Here is a 19,580-nt window from a genome sequence, read left to right as displayed (position 1 = left end):
TAGTGACAAAGTCGCTAAGTTGGCAACACTGGGAGCAAGAGACATTCAACTGGTTGTCACTAGTTACCACAGCCACAAAGTCATAATTATTTCTAAACCCCGCCTATTACCTACAATTTATCTTCTTAAAATCCGATTTTAAACCTTAACCCTAACCTTAAATTAAGACCAGAAAGCTACAAAACTATTTCATGAATTTTTCGATACAGCAAATGTTGACCTTGTGGCTGTAGTAACTAGTGACAACCCATTCATCTTTGACCCCCCAGTTGTTGTGATCGTTGTTATGGTAACCAGAGTGACAGCAAACTCGTAACAGCAAATTCCTCAGACAGAAATACAGCACTGCTTTCATTTCTTCACATTCACAACAGTAGCTAAGCTAGCAGCTCGCCATACTTGTAAATAATTACCTTGTAAAGTGTTAATTTTCCTGATATGGTAAATACAAAGTTGGCAACAAACCAAAACATTGTTGTCTAGAAAGTTGCTTTTAGTTGCCTGGCTTGCTAGTTTGACATATCCTAAATACATTTGAAGGCGCTTACAGACTGGCCGCAGTAAGTGGCGAAGGTCTCACAGACTTCAATGTGAGTTGGGCAGCGGGCGGCAAAACGCAAACAGTTTCGCAAGCGGCGCGGTTCATGGTGCTCACTCGCGTGAGCAGCGCGGCTGTCTCCGCACGCAAAGCACCAAAATATGAAATTAGCTGAAGTCTTGAGCGGCTTCCGCGCATGGTTGACCAATCATCTTGTCAACCAATCAAACAATGTTTTAATGACAACGTTCTAGCTGACAACAACTGGGACTGCTAGTACACAAGGTAGGCGTATTTTTCTCGAGGTTCAATTGCCGTGACCGCAGCCTGTCTGTAAGTGCCTTTAAACGGATACAGCGTGTAGTGCGTGCAAATGCCGCCTCAGCATTACAGCTAGCTACATTTATACTAAGCTGTAGGCAGAACGTTACCGAAATGATTAACATTAGTAGCTAGGTCATTTGGCAGAAATAAAAGTTTAGGCTTTGATACCAGCAATACCTTTCAGATATAAAGAAAAGGCAGAAATGTTTTGGCGGTATGGTAAAGTTGGCGGAAAAACGTCTTTGTATGAAAGGGATATTAGTATTAGTCTAGATAAATAAAAATGTCCTCTGTCCTTGTCATTCTGGGATGTTTGTGCTGTGAGATCCATGAGAAAGAGGTACACATTTGGCTAAATTACTAATTTCTGGGAAGGCCTTAGAAATCTGATGTCATGTAATTGGCCATTTGAAACACAAACTCCAGCAGACAACACCACAATAGACATACACTATATATATATATATATATATATATATATATATATATATATATATAAGTATGTGGACACCCCTTCAAATTAGTGGATTTGGCTATTTCAGCCACACCCGTTGCTGACAGCTGTATAAAATCGAGCACACAGCCATGCAATGTCCATAAACAAACATTGGCAGTAGAATGGCCTTACTGAAGTGACTTTCAACGTGGCACACTCATAGGATGCCATCTTTCACAGTTCATCAAATTTCTGCCCTGCTAGAGCTTCCCGGTAAGTGTGCTGTTATTGTGAAGTGGAAACGTCTAGGAGCAACAACGGCTCAGCCACGAAGTGGTAGGCCACACAAGCTCACAGCATACAATGACGTTCTAGATGATTCTGTGCTTCCAACTTTGTGGCAACAGTTTGGGGAAGGCCCTTTCCTGTTTCAGCATGGCAATGCTCCTGTGCACAAAGCGAGGTCCATTCAGAAATGGTTTGTTGAGATCGGTGCGGAAGAACTTGACTGGCCTGCACAGAGCCCTGACATCAACCCCATCTAACACCTTTGGGATGAATTGGAACGCTGACTGCGAGCCAGGCCTAACTGCCCAACATCATTTCCCAACCTCACTAATGCTCTTGTGGCTAAATGGAAGCAAGTCCCCGCAGCAATGTTCCAACATCTAGTGGAAAGCCTTCCCAGAATAGTATAGCAGCAAAGGGGGGACCAACTCCATATTAATGCCCATGATTTTGGAATGAGATGTTTGACGAGCAGGTGTCCACATACTTTTGGTCATGTAGTGTACTTTGAACCATACTGTCGATTTTAGGAACCCCAATTAAAATTCTTCCAAAAACAACAACTTCTTCTCACCAGTGTCCCTTAAAAAAGCCCTGTCTTGAGCGATGGCCACTAAAAGGGACAAACTGTGAGAGCCTGGAGAAGGGTGTTGGGGAAAACGCTTTTCTTAATTCACAGCTGTGTCTTTGAAGCTTCCCCTTCATGCTCCCAAAGCACATTAAGAAAGATTAGTACACTTGGACAAGGATTCAAACGTCATCATCTGTGTTGTCTAAAGCTTCCACCTCAGGCTTCAAACAAACTCAGGGCCAGGGTTGGCTACAGCTGAGATTATGTCCATATCTGGGCCAGACTTTTTAGAAGGTTCACCAAGCCTCAAGCTACCATTCAAAACATGAGATGTCCCAAGTCAACAACAGTTACAACAGAAATAAATAGCTTCTACCATAACTGTCGAAATTCAATTCTCTTCAAATCATTTTCTCACTTTTGTACCTATAGTTACTAGGATTCTGTGCCATCTATTCACCAGAGCATTCACTTGAGAAATACCTGCTTGCTTTTCCCCCCCTTTTCTATTTGTAAATAATTTACTCATTATTTGTGTAGTCTCTTTGTCGGAATTCCTTCATTTATCCTCCGAGAGCAATTTGAATCAGTGGTGGATTACTTTATTATGAACAAGCTGTTATTGACCTGAATAAATAATGTCCTCAAAGTATCATCAGGATCCATTGAAGCCTCAGAGTCGGAGAGCAGCGGTCTCAGAGAAGCCTCCACACTTTCACATACATCTAAGATGGTAGTCAAAGACATGGAAAGCTGGAAGGCACGGAAGGTCAAAATTAAATTGTGTTATCTTGGGGGTCTTGAACACAATTGTTTGAGAACATTACCTGACAGTATATTATTTAATTAATCAGAGTGAAATACCCTTTAGGAACAATGCACAAAAGGAGGCCAAATCCTCATACTAAACTTAGACAAGGTAATTTAATTGTCCTGAATTTACTGTACCGTTGAACTTATCAAGATAAACCCTGTCAGATTTCTTCAACTAGCAGATCGATTTGGGGAATGGGGACGGTACATGTCCCTTTAAACAATCATTATGTTGCCATTACTTTACTCACCAGTAGATTTAGAAAATAAAATAAGTGACACCAGCTGTTATGAGGACAGCAGGGTAGTCTCTTTCTGCCGTGTGTACTGAAAACACTGAGGGCCATGTGCAAAAACTGCCCCTATAGCCTATCAGAGGGCAAGGTGGAGCTATTCGCTTATTGCTCGAACCTATCAAATCCTCTCATATCTCCAAAACTGTCTAGGGTCTCTAGGGGTTAGGGATTCTTTTTCTGGATAGGGCCTACACATGTTACTGAATTCCCCCCCCAAACTAATCAATAGCTGATTTGTTGCAACCTCTAATTCAAGGAAACAAGCAGACATCTAACTTCTTTGTTTTAAGATACCAATAGCCTGCATGGTCAACATTATCCCCACATCATCCTAAAACTACAATTGAGAGGGCAATAAAAAATACTTATGGTGATGCATTTTGACAGTCTAGACAATGTATCTATTTCGAGGCAATTAGAAAATGTTTATATGTATGAAGAAAGAGAATGTTAATACTGTGCATGTTGTTTACTACACTCAAGTTTATTCAGTGGGCAACAAGGGCATCTTCTAAAGGAGAAAATTCACTATAGAATGTCAACAAGGTTGTTCTGAAGGAGAATTCAACAGGTGAGTCATTCAGTAGAAAAGGCCAACATCGTGAAAAATAAATGATTACTTACCTTCTTGTAACCAATGACGGTTTCCCACGGCCTTCAATTTATATAACAAGCTAGAATTATTTTTGTATTTTACCTTTATTTAACTAGGCAAGTCAGTTAAGAACAAATTCTTATTTACAATGACGGCCTACACCGGCCAAACCCTGACGACGCTGGGCCAATTGTGCGCTGCCCTATGGGACTCCCAATCACGGCTAGTTGTGATACAGCCTGGAATCAAACCAGGGGGTCGGTAGTGACGCCTCAAGCACTGAGATGCAGTGCCTTAGACCGCTGCGCCACTCGGGAGCCCAACCACCATTTAAAGTCAAAAACAAAGAAAAGTTGTTAAACTGTTATATGACATATTTGTCATTCAAGTTGCTCTTGCTGTGTCCAGACACACAAATATACTTATTGAGTCATATTTCTAACAAGTGATGCATGCACCTCTGTTTGCAACACATTAAATTTGGGGATAAAAAAAATAACTATAGCAGAAAATCATTGGCGAGACTACTTTTTTACCCATCAGGCAATTTCATGAAGCACATTATGGAAAGAGCTTTGCTAAATCATAAGATTTCCAAAAAGCTAATAAGAATTTCATTTGAGACAAGCATATCTTTATTCATTATTGAATAATTAGCATGAAAAGCAACCTACTGTATATTCTGTAGCTTCTGCATTTCCACCCAGATCATTTACAAATAAACAAAGCAGTCTCCCATAAGCCTCGATACCAGTGGTGTGGTTATATTTAGAATATGACAATTCCTTCCTCCAGGAGTAATAATATTATTTGGGAGATCTCCATGTTTGCTGAATACTGAAAGAGGATGTAAACCTCATGAGCCTCTGGAGTCCTGATTCTATATGGCGAATAGTCAGCACTCACCATGTCAGTGTTGAAGTGCAGGGTGACTGGCAGTGTTAATGTACAGGGAGAATGTGGCATTGTTTAATATTCAGTGTTTACTGTTAAAATCCCATGAGGCCGATTGTGTGTCCAATGAAGCCAGTGAAGTTTTCACAAAACATCCTGACCAGGATTTATTCACTAACAAGTGGAGGGAGGGAGGGAGGGAGGGAGAGAGGGAGAGAGAGAATGTTCATTTAACTGCAGTTACACTAAGTGTCAAATTAAAGTAACTAATTTGCTCAAGTGGCAAAAGATTACTCATCCACCCAAGTGAGAAATGCCTTTTTGGTACGTAAGAGGTATTATGGTTCAATGTCACATAAATTCACATTCATTCAAATATAATCCATGGCAGACTATATACAGTGCATTCGTAAAGTATTCAGACCCCTTGACTTTTTCAACATTTTGTTACGTTACAGCCTTATTCTAAAATTGATTAAATATTTTTTTTTTTCATCAATCTACACACAATACCCCATAATGACAAAGCGAAAACAGGTTTGCTGAAATGTTAGTACATTTATTACAAATAAAAAACAGATTCATTATTTACCTACAGTGAGGGGGAAAAAGTATTTGATCCCCTGCTGATTTTGTACGTTTGCCCACTGACAAAGACATGATCAGTCTATCATTTTAATGGTAGGTTTATTTGAACAGTGAGAGACAGAATAACAACAAAAAAATCCAGAAAAACGCATGTCAAAAATGTTATCAATTGATTTGCATTTTAATGAGGGAAATAAGTATTTGACCCCCTCTCAATCAGAAATATTTCTGGCTCCCAGGTGTCTTTTATACAGGTAACGAGCTGAGATTAGGAGCACACTCTTGAAGGGAGTGCTCCTAATCTCAGCTTGTTACCTGTATAAAAGACACCTGTCCACAGAAGCAATCAATCAATCAGATTCCAAACTCTCCACCATGGCCAAGACCAAAGAGCTCTCCAAGGATGTCAGGGACAAGATTGTAGACCTACACAAGGCTGGAATGGACTACAAGACCATCGCCAAGCAGCTTGGTGAGAAGGTGACAACAGTTGGTGCGATTATTCGCAATTGGAAGAAACACAAAATAACTGTCAATCTCCCTCAGCCTGGGGCTCCATGCAAGATCTCACCTTGTGGAGTTGCAATGATCATGAGAACGGTGAGGAATCAGCCCAGAACTACACGGGAGGATCTTGTCAATGATCTCAAGGCAGCTGGGACCATAGTCACCAAGAAAACAATTGGTAACACACTACGCCTTGAAGGACTGAAATCCTGCAGCGCCCGCAAAGTCCCCCTGCTCAAGAAAGCACATATACAGGCCCGTCTGAAGTTTGCCAATGAACATCTGAATGATTCAGAGGAGAACTGGGTGAAAGTGTTGTGGTCAGATGAGACCAAAATCGAGGTCTTTGGCATCAACTCAACTCGCCGTGTTTGGAGGAGGAGGAATGCTGCCTATGACCCCAAGAACACCATCCCCACCGTCAAACATGGAGGTGGAAACATTATGCTTTGGGGGTGTTTTTCTGCTAAGGGGACAGGACAACTTCACTGCATCAAAGGGACGATGGACGGAGCCATGTACCGTCAAATCTTTGGTGAGAACCTCCTTCCTTCAGCCAGGGCATTGAAAATGGGTCGTGGATGGGTATTCTAGCATGACAATGATCCAAAACACACGGCCAAGGCAACAAAGGAGTGGCTCTGTCTCCAGACCTTAATACCATAGAAAATCTGTGGAGGGAGCTGAAGGTTCGAGTTGCCAAACGTCAGCCTCGAAACCTTAATGACTTGGAGAAGATCTGCAAAGAGGAGTGGGACAAAATCCCTCCTGAGATGTGTGCAAACCTGGTGGCCAACTACAAGAAACGTCTGACCTCTGTGATTGCCAACAAGGGTTTTGCCACCAAGTACTAAGTCATGTTTTGCAGAGGGGTCAAATACTTATTTCCCTCATTAAAATGCAAATCAATTTATAACATTTTTGACATGCGTTTTTCTGGATTTTGTTGTTGTTATTCTGTCTCTCACTGTTCAAATAAACCTACCATTAAAATTATAGACTGATCATGTCTTTGTCAGTGGGCAAACGTACAAAATCAGCAGGGGATCAAATACTTTTTTCCCTCACTGTAAGTATTCAGACCCTTTGCTATGAGACTCGAAATTGAGCTCAGGTGCATCCTGTTTCCACTGATAATCCTTGAGATGTTTCTACAACTTGATTGGAGTCCACCTGTGGTAAATCTAATTGATTGGACATGATTGGAAAAGGCACACACCTGTCTATGTAAGGTCCCACAGTTGACAGTGCATGTCAGAGCAAAAACCAAGCCATGAGGTTGAAGGAATTGTCCGTAGAGCTCCAAAACAGGATTGTGTCGAGGCACAGCTCTGGGGAAGGGTACCAAAACATTTCTGCAGCATTGAAGGTCCCCAAGAACGCAGTGGCCTCCATCATTCTTAAATGGAAGAAGTTTGGAACCACCAAGAATCTTCCTAGAGCTGGCAGCCCGGCCAAACTGAGCAATCGGGGGAGTAGGGCCTTGGTCAGGGAGGTGACCAGAACCCGATGGTCACTCTGACAGAGCTCCAGAGTTCCTCTGTGGAGATGGAAGAACCTTCCAGAAGGACAACCTCTGCAGCACTCCCCCAATCAGGCCTTTATGGTAGAGTGGCCAGACGGAAGCCACTATTCAGTAAAAGGCACATTAAGGACTCACAGACCATGAGAAACAAGATTCTCTGGTCTGATGAAACCAAGATTCAACACTTTGGCCTGAATGCCAAGCGTCACGTCTGGAGGAAACCTGGTACCATCCCTACGGTGAAGCATGGTGGTGGCAGCATCATGCTGTGGGGATGTTTTTCAGCGGCAGGGACAGGGAGACTAGTCAGGATCGAGGGAAAGATGAACGGAGCAAAGTACAGAGAGATCCTTAATGAAAACCTGCTCCAGAGCACTCAGGACCTCAGACTCGGGTGAAGGTTCACCTTCCAACAGGACAACAACCCTAAGCACACAGCCAAGACAATGCAGGATTGGCTTCGGGACAAGTCTCTGAATGTCCTTGAGTGGCCCAGCCAGAGCCCGGACTTGAACCCGATCGAACATCTCTGGAGAGACCTGAAAATAGCTGTGCAGCAACGCTCCCCATCCAACCTGACAGAGCTTGAGAGGATCTGCAGAGAAGAATGGGAGAAACTCCCCAAATACAGGTGTGCCAAGCTTGTAGCATCATACCGAAGAAGACTTGAGGCTGTAATCTCTGCCAAAGGTGCTTCAACAAAGTACTGGGTAAAGGGTCTGAATACTTGTTATATATATATTATTTTTTTTTTATATACATTTGCAAACATTTCTAAAAACCTGTTTTTGCTTTCTCATTATGGGGTATTGTGTGTAGTTTGATGAGGGAAAAAAAACGATTTAATCAATTTCATAATAAGGCTGTAATGTAAAAAAATGTGGAAAAAGTCAAGCGGTCTGAATTTTTTCGAATGGATTAAATATGAGCAAAATGTTTTGACCATCAAAATGGAATAAAATCGCAGTATTGAATCGCAATCGGCACGTACATTTTGTGATAATATCATATTGTGAGGTCCCTGGCAATTCCCTTGTTATTAACTGATATTGGTAGTGATCCACATTCTCCTATCAAACTACTGTATGCAGTCAACTCTTTCCAACACGTTATGTTAAAAAGCTTACATTTCGGGCCTCCCAAGTGGCGCAGCGGTCTCAGGCACTGCATCGCAGTGCTTGAGGTGTCACTACAGACCCGTGTTCGATCCCAGGCTGTATCACTGCCGGCCGTGACCGGGAGACCCATGAGGCAGCGCACAATTGGCTCAGCGTCGTCCGGGTTAGGGGAGGGTTTGGCCGGCTGGGATTTCCTTGTCCCATTGCGCTCTAGCTACTCGTTGTGGCGGGCCGGGCGCCTGCAAGCTGACTTCGGTCGCCAGCTGGATGGTGTTTCCTCCGACACGTTGGTGCGGCTGGCTTCCGGGTTAAGCGAGCAGTGTGTCAAGGTAGTGGAGTTGCAGTGATGGGACAAGACTGTAACTATCAATTGGGGAGAAAAAAGGGTAAAAGTACAAACAAACAAAAAGTGGCATTTTTAGTATGTTAAAGAAATGCATTCGCAAGACTAGCCAACAGCTTGTGGTTTCTTTTCCAGCTTGCTTTCCCTTGGATCGTCAAGCTGCGGCAGCTCCCTGTGGTGGGACTCTGTTTTTCTCTCTCTGATTTAGTGGAAGTGACATGCTATCCCTACAATACTGCAAAAAATGTGTTGTTCTCTCTAGACCTGCAGGGTAGGCAGGTGTTCGCGCTTTGTTCCAGCTGACTCTTAATTGCCAGCAGTTGAAGCAATCAGTAGCACTTGATTGGTGCGATATTGGAGAAGCTATAAAACTATAAACCCTATAAGCCAGACTCTGCTTTACTGGACACGAATAAAAGGGGCACAGGGTCGGGCAGAACGATGGGTTGACAGTGTAAAGGAAAAATGACTAAGTCTGACTAATCAGAGTTACACACTCCAATTTTGATTTGACTCAATTTGACGAAGCACTTGAGGCAACAAAGAAGTGGCCTGAAATTAGATGAGGCTCCTGAGGGAAGTCACACAATTGTGACACCAAAGTGTTAATATATTTGTCTCTCTAGAGGTCTTGGGAACATCCAGTGACCTGGCATGAGGTCCACTAAACTGTTCATTCTACTGCCCTGTTCAAGTCGGCCAACAAAGGTGAAACTTGAGAGACTTGACAGTCACTGTGGTATCTTTAGAACCACAAAGTCAAAATACTGAGCCTTTTATGTGTGTTCAGGCATACAGTATCTTCAATTCTCCCAGTAACAATTCAGTGACCTGAATTTGAACCCTTATTCTAATATGCAGGCCTACAACTGCATGTCCGATATTGTTCATCGTAATGTAATCCAAAGGAGATAATTATTCAGTGAATAGAAATCATTATGACTTTCATACAGATGTAGGATCTTAATTGGAGCCAGTTTACTACAGCAGGAAAAATAATCCTGCAGCAACAGGAAAAGTTCATTATTAAGTGGATTATAATTAATGGACATTTTTGTAGGGGTTTATATATTTTTTAAAGGGAAAATCAAGTCTGAAATTTCAGTGGAAATTACAAACTTCAGAAGCATTTTTAAACCTAAAAAACACAACAAGTTTTAAATATCCTACATTGCAAGAAGGTTATCCTGCAAAGGGGTGATCAAATTAAGATCCTACATCTGTAAGCGAGATTTGTGTCTAAAGAGTCACCAGTCACAGAACATGTAGCTTTTACGTAAAATACAATTTTCACATAATCTTGACCTAATGTTCTACATCTGTAATCTTGACCTATTTAAAGCCAGGTAGGTACAGTTTTAGAAGTGTGTTAATAAGGTGAATTCACATGAAATTCACACCTAAGAGTGTGGAAGTTGTTCTTGATCTGCATGACAAATTCTCCTGAAATAACAGAAATACTGAAGCATAAATTAGCAGTCACAAAAGTTATTGTTAAAGTGGAAATGTACAGATCCAAAGTCTTTAGGCAAGGCATATCAAAATAAATATATTGTAAGTCTCTATCATGGATTAAAGATATGTACTATGTTGCCGTGGATAGAGGTATTCATGTTCAATGTTGTGTCATATTAGAAGTACAGTTGTAAGCGGTGATGTAATGGTTTTAAAAAATAGGTGGGTAAATGCTGATCGCCGTTCGCGTTGAGTAAAGTAACGCTCCCTATATAATGTTTTCATAAATGTTTCTGCAAAAGGTGGATAAACCCTCACACAAAATAAAAAAATGTTACACGTGTTTGCCCTCCACTACACCCCTGGTGTAAGTATCTAGGGTCTATTCCAGAGAGGTAAGTGGTTGTGGATACTGGATAGAGTTATGACCCCTGTATGACATAACTGTATGACACCATGTGGTCAGGATAACTACATTATGACAGCTCAGTTGTCTCAGGGCCCAAATTTCCCCATGCTGTAACATCCTGCTGGGTTCACGGAGTTGAACGGCCTCTCTAGCACGCTTAACATTAATCTGTGAAATACATTGATCCACACATACTGATTTTGTTCCCCATCGTCTCTGAGCTTGAATGTCTGTATTGCTAGGACCCTCTAGATACACTACATTACCAAAAGTATGTGGACACCTGCTCTTCGAACATCTCATTCCAAAATGCATAGTCACTTTACCCCTACATACAGTGGGGAGAACAAGTATTTGATACACTGCCAATTTTGCAGGTTTTCCTACTTACAAAGCATGTAGAGGTCTGTACTTTTTATCATAGGTACACTTCAACTGTGAGAGACGGAATCTAAAACAAAAATCCAGAAAATCACATTGTATGATTTTTAAGTAATTCATTTGCATTTTATTGCATGACATAAGTATTTGATACATCAGAAAAGCAGAACTTAATATTTAGTACAGAAACCTTTGTTTCCAATTACAGAGATCATACGTTTCCTGTAGGTCTTGACCAGGTTTGCACACACTGCAGCAGGGATTTTGGCCCACTCCTCCATACAGACCTTCTCCAGATCCTTCAGGTTTCGTGGCTGTCGCTGGGCAATACGGACTTTCAGCTCCCTCCAAAGATTTTCTATTGGGTTCAGGTCTGGAGACTGGCTAGGCCACTCCAGGACCTTGAGATGCTTCTTACGGAGCCACTCCTTAGTTGCCCTGGCTGTGTGTTTCGGGTCGTTATCATGCTGGAAGACCCAGCCACGACCCATCTTCAATGCTCTTACTGAGGGAAGGAGGTTGTTGGCCAAGATCTCGCGATACATGGCCCCATCCATCCTCCCCTCAATACGGTGCAATCGTCCTGTCCCCTTTGCAGAAAAGCATCCCCAAAGAATGATGTTTCCACCTCCATGCTTCACGGTTGGGATGGTGTTCTTGGGGTTGTACTCATCCTTCTTCTTCCTCCAAACACGGCGAGTGGAGTTTAGACCAAAAAGCTCTATTTTTGTCTCATCAGATCACATGACCTTCTCCCATTTCTCCTCTGGATTATCCAGATGATCATTGGCAAACTTCAGACGGCCTGGACATGCGCTGGCTTGAGCAGGGGGACCTTGCGTGCGCTGCAGGATTTTAATCCATGACGGCGTAGTGTGTTACTAATGGTTTTCTTTGAGACTGTGGTCCCAGCTCTCTTCAGGTCATTGACCAGGTCCTGCCGTGTAGTTCTGGGCTGATCCCTCACCTTCCTCATGATCATTGATGCCCCACGAGGTGAGATCTTGCATGGAGCCCCAGACCGAGGGTGATTGACCGTCATCTTGAACTTCTTCCATTTTCTAATAATTGCGCCAACAGTTGTTGCCTTCTCACCAAGCTGCTTGCCTATTGTCCTGTAGCCCATCCCAGCCTTGTGCAGGTCTACAATTTTATCCCTGATGTCCTTACACAGCTCTCTGGTCTTGGCCATTGTGGAGAGGTTGGAGTCTGTTTGATTGAGTGTGTGGACAGGTGTCTTTTATACAGGTAACGAGTTCAAACAGGTGCAGTTAATACAGGTAATGAGTGGAGAACAGGAGGGCTTCTTAAAGAAAAACTAACAGGTCTGTGAGAGCTGGAATTCTTACTGGTTGGTAGGTGATCAAATACTTATGTCATGCAATAAAATGCAAATTAATTACTTAAAAATCATACAATGTGATTTTCTGGATTTTTGTGATAAAAATTACAGACCTCTACATGCTTTGTAAGTAGGAAAACCTGCAAAATCGGCAGTGTATCAAATACTTGTTCTCCCCACTGTACATGTACATATTACCTCGACTAACCTGTACCCCCGCACATTGACTTGTGATTCATCACTTCAGAGAACACGTTTCCACTGCTCCAGAGTCCAATGGCGGCGAGCTTTACACCACTCCAGCTAACATTTGGCATTGCGCATAGTGATCTTACGCTTTGATCACACCGACAGCGTCATTGCATTTTGGTACACCAGAAGTACATTCATTTCCAATGGAACGCTGCATTTGCCTTGGAGCATTGCGTTGCAGAGGCAGTTGCAGTGCGTTCTGTGTGGTGCATACATTGGATTCATCGAACGTATGCGTCAAACTGTATGTGTAGATGGCTTGACAGAATTGGTAGCATAAGTTGAATGTTGAACTTTTGTTGCACACATATCCAGATGATGCTCCTTAACATTTCGCGCAATGATGCTGTCGTTGTGATCAAGGTGTTAGGCTTGTGTGCAGCTGCTTGGCCATGGAAACCCATTTCATGAAGCTCCCGATGAACAGTTCTTGTGCTGACGTTGCTTCCAGAGGCAGTTTGGAACTCGGTAGTGAGTGTTGCAACCGAGGACAGACGATTTTGACTCGCTAAGCTACAGCACTCGGCGGTCTCCTTCTGTGAGATAGTGTGGCCTACCTACCACTTTGCAGCTGAGCCGTTGCAGCTCTAGCAGGGCAGAAATTTGACGAACTGACTTGTTGGAAAGGTGGCATCCTATGATGGTGCCATGTTGAAAGTCACTGAGCTTTTCAGTAAGGCCATTCTACTGTCAATGTTTGTCTATGGAGATTGCATGGCTGTGTGCTCGATTTTATACACCTGTCAGCAACGGGTGTGGCTGAAATAGCCGAATCCACTAATTTGAAGGGGTGTCCACATACTTTTGTATATATAGTGTATATAAAAGAACGGGACTGTAATATTACACGCCTACTGCAAAGATTAGTTGAGTATATCGAATGTATTGTCTTTAGGTGCACTATGCCGAATTCGCTCTGCCATTTCCTGTTTGCTAAAATTCTAATAGTTCACCTAATTTCAGTTTATGTGACAAAACAAGCAAGTATAGTGTAGAGAATCATTGTACCATCTTAAATGCTGTGAAATATTTTTCCCATAACCAAAGATATTGAATTGTTTGAAGCTGTTGTACAAAATCGCAAGTAAAAGTCGCAAAAACGAAACTTAAGACCGGGAAGCATAAAAATTGCACACATAGAACAGATCCACCGCTTCTTAGACTTGCTTTCAATGAGAATGACAGATTTATAACTTCCATTTCTATGTGAATTTGGTCGGGTCGCCCAACAAGTTACATATAGCAGCTTTAAAGGCTGTGATGCTGGTGTAAAGGACGTCACGTTGCTTGCTTAGCCAGTACCACTTCCTCCTGATTCAATTGACACCGAGGCTCGAACCCAGGACCTCTGCCTTGCTAGCACACGTGACCGCACTCCTGAAGCGTTTTATCAGTCGACACCACGCGAAAAGTGGGGACACTTCAGGCTGAGGAGTACGTTTCACACATCCCTATGTACTACACTGGCTGTTTTTTTATTTTATTCCAAACCATTTACAGCAGATTAATGTGTTGTCCTACCTAACCACTACTTTTTAAACCATTCATGTGAAACCAAGCTAATCAACAAACGCAATGTCCCTATGATGCTTATCCAAAGTACCTTATATTTGAATGCTATGGGAGTGAATAATGTGCTGCCTTGGATGTTGGCGTATTGAAACTCAGTTGGCACTGAGCAGATATAATGCAAATGATGCAAGCCACACTGCACAAACTTACAACAATAACATACAGATTATTCCACAGACTTGAGACGTTTCTGACCATCGATTTGTCATTTTAGCTGATCTCTTGTTTCTTTGTTGTTTGATTTAGCTGCTTTAGCAATTGTCTCATTGCTAACCAGTGTCTCCTCCCTTTAACTTCGGCTAACATTATAGGGCTGGTTTTGACATCCAGCTTTTTAGGGTACAATCTACAGTACATGAGAGTGCATGGGAAGGTGGTGTTCATAGTGTACCCAGAGAAGGATTGTGAGGATTAGATTGTTGGCTAAAACCTATGGTTGAACACAGGGTTCTAAAATTAGTTTTTATATACAGTTAATAATCACTTTAGAATTGAACACAAACAGGGTTTGAACGTTCACCCAACCTGGTTTGAACCCGTAACATGGTTACTAAATGGTAGTGTGGATAAGGGCTTCTGTTAAATCACATGTGAATGTGAGAGGCAAACTCAGTGTCTGTGTGTATCCTGGAATGATCAAATCAGTCAACCTATCCCTATCATAGTCTACATACTGAATTTCCATATCAGTGCTCATCACTAACCAAAAGCAAAACATTTCAATTTGGATCAGTTTAATACCCTGTATTTTGCTTTATGCTAATGTGGCCGACTGGATTCAAACTCTGTCTCCTGTGTGAACTTGCTGGGCTAAAGCTTAGGCATTAGCTTGCTGAGCTAGCACAAGATCTCCTGGACAATTGTATGTAAAAAAAAAAAAGGTGAGGTGTTTAATTATTAATGAATTATTATTAATTTACTTGTTATTTGAGGTGCATTTGTCACCTCAAAATTTCTCAGAAGAGTTGACTAGTCAACCATCATCTGTGATCTACTGTTTTCATATTGACACCTGCTAGTATTATTTAATCAGAGGTTGTTATTGTATAATCTCATCAATAACTACTTTCCTGGATGCCAACAATGATGCATTGGGTGACACAGGTGTTTCTCTATATTATCAATCAGCAGGGTGTTGCTGTTCACCCATGTGGTCTAATTCATCTGGAGATGGATGAACGAATGTTGGCAGGCTAGGTATGGTGAAGAAGAGTGTGTGAGTCCACCAACAGCACAGGGAAGGACACAGAGCCAAAACAGACTGGAGAGATAGTGTGGATTATTTAGACATTGATGATCATGTGTCATAACAGCATGGCCCTTGCAGACATAACTGGACACATTGCTTACAAACAGTGTTCAATATTCTCGAAAATGTTCTGGATTAAATCACACTGGATTGATTCAGATTTCCATTTATTACTCTCTTACATTATAATTTAAAATGATTCATTGCAATACAGTGGTTCTCGCTCAAATAAAAATGTATTGTATCATCACACTTCTTGGTAGAAGAAACACATTTCAGCTGATATTTGAGAGCAAGTGGCGGCAAACACTGCATGAATTAATAATTTATTCGAGTTTAAAAATGGCACTTGAGTCTTTGGCTCCATTCCAGCAACCCACGCGCAAACTGAATATGATATTATTACTGTTTCCAATTTTAGAAGATTGGCTCCAATTGCACAGTTGATAGTTTCCCCTTCATTTATTATCGGAACATTACGACTAGATAAGTATTGCCACCCAATTACGCATGGACAGCGACAATCCCCCCCTTTGTAGCCAATGTTAACAGTGTAAAGATACACGGTGAAAAACTTTTTAAATAATTCAGTGGTTTAATATCTTACTTGTGGTGTTGTACTTTACCCCGTTGATGTACTCTGGACAGGGTCTCTCCATCATCCGTCGGTGTTGCTCCTTGGCCAACATGTTCCAATCTCATCAGTTGTGGCATTGCAATACAAACCTTTAAATAAACAAAAAGGCGTTTAAATAATGATATTTAATTGCCTAAGACGTCAAGGAAGAGCATTAACCATTGATGACGGTGTCAAAATCCCCCCAAATCGTACCGTCAATATCCATCAAAGAGAACGATGCGTTTTCGTAGAAAGTGTTTTGAAAGGCATCCATCAAACTACAGTTTGGGTCCCCAAACTCCCCAAAGATTATTTGGTAAATCGTAGCATCCATGGTTCAATTGATACGTTAAATCAAAGAGCTAGGCTTGAAGTCCGAAAAGCTCCCAACACTTTGCCCACTACGTGCATGTGTTTCATCCAAGATAGAATGGCAAGAAATAGTGCGCCCGTTTCAAACCCGTGGAAAACTGCTCGTCCAATTGACGCACTCAGAATTTGACTCCACGTAGGCTACTCGAGCGTTTCCTACCCTCTCCTCCTCACACAGCTCCCTGAACAATCAGATTGATGCACCGAGCCTCAGCCTACTACCACAAATTCATCATCTTTCTGTGGAATTATGCAAAAATTGTAAAAGTGAGTTGAAATTCATACAGAAAGACGGGTTATTTTCCGCACCGCCCATCTGTTCAGTCTCTTGACAGCCGGTGTGTGAGTTATTGAGACAAATGCATCCACTTTGAAAAAATAACAATCTGGTAGCAGTGGGTGATCCAATGTACTGATGAAAGCACTGTTGGAAACTATATTTTATGAGAGAGAGAGAGAGAGAGAGAGAGAGAGAGAGAGAGAGAGAGAGAGAGAGAGAGAGAGAGAGAGAGAGAGTGAGAGAGAGAGAGAGAGAGAGAGAGAGAGAGAGAGAGAGAGGAAGAGAGAGAGAGAGAGAGAGAGAGAGAGGAGAGAGAGAGAGAGAGAGAGAGAGAGGAGAGAGAGAGAGAGAGAGAGAGAGAGAGAGAGAGAGAGAGAGAGAGAGAGAGAGAGAGAGAGAACTGGTTACAGATACATGTGGGTGACATAAATGTGGCTTTAAATAGCATTCAGTGGCATGTAGCCTAGGGAATATATAAATAACTATGTTCTATTTAAATGTTTAAATCCAAAACACAGATCATTTAACATTTCAAATGTTTGTTTTTTTACTAATGGAAATTCCAGAAAATTGTTTTAAACTAACTACACTCTGTTTTCCTCTCAGCATCCCCTCAACTCTTATCCAGAGCGACTTACAGTTAGTGAATACATATTTTTTTATACTGGCCCCCCGTGGGAATCGAACCCACAACCCTGGCGTTGCAAACGCCATGCTCTACCAACTGAGCTACATCCCTGCCGGCCATTCCCTCCCCTACCCTGGACGACGCTAGGCCAATTGTGCGCCGCCCATGAGTCTCCCGGTCACGGCCGGCTGCGACAGAGCCTGGATTCGAACCAGGATCTCTAGTGGCACAGTTAGCACTGCGATGCAGTGCCTTAGACCACTGCGCCACTCAGGAGACTGCAAAGGGACCCTTACTGACTAATCTCGTATTCTATTTACAAATAAGATCATTTTTGTAACAGTTAGTCAGATTACGATCAGAATAGGTTTTACATACCCCTGAGTTATGCCAAGCATCGTTGTGAGACTCAGAATTCCCTAATATAATTTGTGTTATCCATCTGAAGTTCTGACTCCAGGGAAAAGTGTCTATTTCAATGCATTTTAATGTCGGCCTATCTATTTTGTGTGGGTGAAAAAGCTGTTACGTTGATAAAGGAATGAGCCTATACCCAGGCCATCGCTAAACGGTTGCGAAATTGCATGAAAAAAATGACACAAACAAACTTTTGAAGATGTCACTTTTGATATAAATGTTGACATAGCTTTTTATATAGCTTTTGATACATGTCCTGTAGCAACACGTTCTACAATGCTTTCTGTAATACATATGTATCACCATTATGTCATCACAGACTCTGACGATCTATCTGTTTATTTGTTCAATTAGACTCATGACCTTTATCTAAATTATAGAGTTCTCTCAGTTTTGCACTGGACTAGCACATACAATTACTGTCCCATCTCATTTACTGTAATATGCAGTCTAGACACGTATTAGGAGATCTGAAACATACACGTCCATCCGTCCCGCAACCCAGCTCTGTGAGTGTCAACTTCAGCACAGAGTAGCCTAGTGGAGGAAGTTTTAATTGCCCATGTCTATTAATAGCACCACCTAAATGTTAATGTATTCCCCAGAGCAGGACTCTGTGCTAAGCTGTTAAAGGCTACCAGCGATGGAATTAGACTGGCTATCATTATCACCATCATGATGATGATGATGATTATTATTAATTTACTTGTTATGCTCGATATTCCATTAGGCTAATGGGGGAAGCAGATAAGTAAACAAGTCGGTAAATAACATAGATAGGCCTATAAATTGGATGTGCAGGGAGGACAAAGGGACAGTAGTCACATATTGGCTGTCATACTATATAGCCTGTGCTTCAGCTGTGAAATGTTCAGACTGGTTCAAAGTAAGTCTTTAAGATTCTGAACTAAGTAAATCTTTAAGATGCTGAATTTTGGCTTAATGTTCTTTAAGCGCCTCTCTCAATTGTTTGCGCAATAGGGACATTACATATAATTAAAATCTAGTGAGACTTGTGTGATAATGGCATGCTAATGGACAGCACTTGTGCCTTTATTTTCTAGACATTTCCTTGATTGTAATTTAACTGATTAAAATGAAACTGCCAAGTGATCATTAATTTGAGTTTGTCAGTGTTATTCCCTGAATGCAGAATCGTGAAATTAAGAAGGCTTTTTGCATATTGACTGATATGTCTTTACAGAAAATAAAGTGGCTGTGGCATAAGACAATTATATTTCAGTTTGAATAAAACTAATAGCAATGCATTTGATTGCTTTTCCAAGAGCATGTTGGAGGAAAATGTTTTCGTTTTGAATTTATTTGCCTAAAAAGGTTTTTAAACAAATAGCCTGGGGGGGTCTGTAAACGTTGGGACAATAGACTAGACCTGCAGTCATCAACTCTTTGCATCTTAATGTAGTCTGTGCAGGTCCAATAAAATACGCAAGAGAATGGGTTTTCTTCTTCAGAAGTCTTGAAGTGAAGATGAGAGACATTACATCAGGGTTGCAAAGTTGGATCAAAACACTTGCAAATATAGGAGACCGATGGATCCCAGAGCCGTCTTGAGACTGTAAGGCTATGAACCCAGTCCTGCACAACTTTCACCTCTCATGTACTATAGCTGGAGGATTTCTCTCTGATGATAACTATTGGCCATCTAGAATTGTTTATTGAGGCAGGATTTCTGATGTTATGTATTAACTGCATATGATTTAGTGCAGTTCGATCTGGTTTGCTGTCCCAGATGAGATACTTGATGTAA

General features: G+C 41.7%; 1 pseudogene across 1 annotated transcript in view; it reads right to left on the bottom strand.

The window, feature by feature from the left end:
* Positions 1 to 19,580, bottom strand: part of LOC311098775 (corticotropin-releasing factor receptor 2-like) — a 75,984-nt pseudogene that overhangs the window by 51,604 nt on the left and 4,800 nt on the right. Inside the window, exon 3 of the transcript XR_014615694.1 lies at positions 16,104 to 16,222. The product of XR_014615694.1 is annotated as a corticotropin-releasing factor receptor 2-like (transcript). The remainder of the gene's footprint in view (positions 1 to 16,103; positions 16,223 to 19,580) is intronic.

This window comes from Coregonus lavaretus (assembly GCF_964263955.1).
Source record: "Coregonus lavaretus genome assembly, chromosome: 23".
In the NCBI taxonomy this organism is placed as follows: domain Eukaryota; kingdom Metazoa; phylum Chordata; class Actinopteri; order Salmoniformes; family Salmonidae; genus Coregonus; species Coregonus lavaretus.
This window is presented reverse-complemented; position numbering and strand designations above follow the sequence as displayed.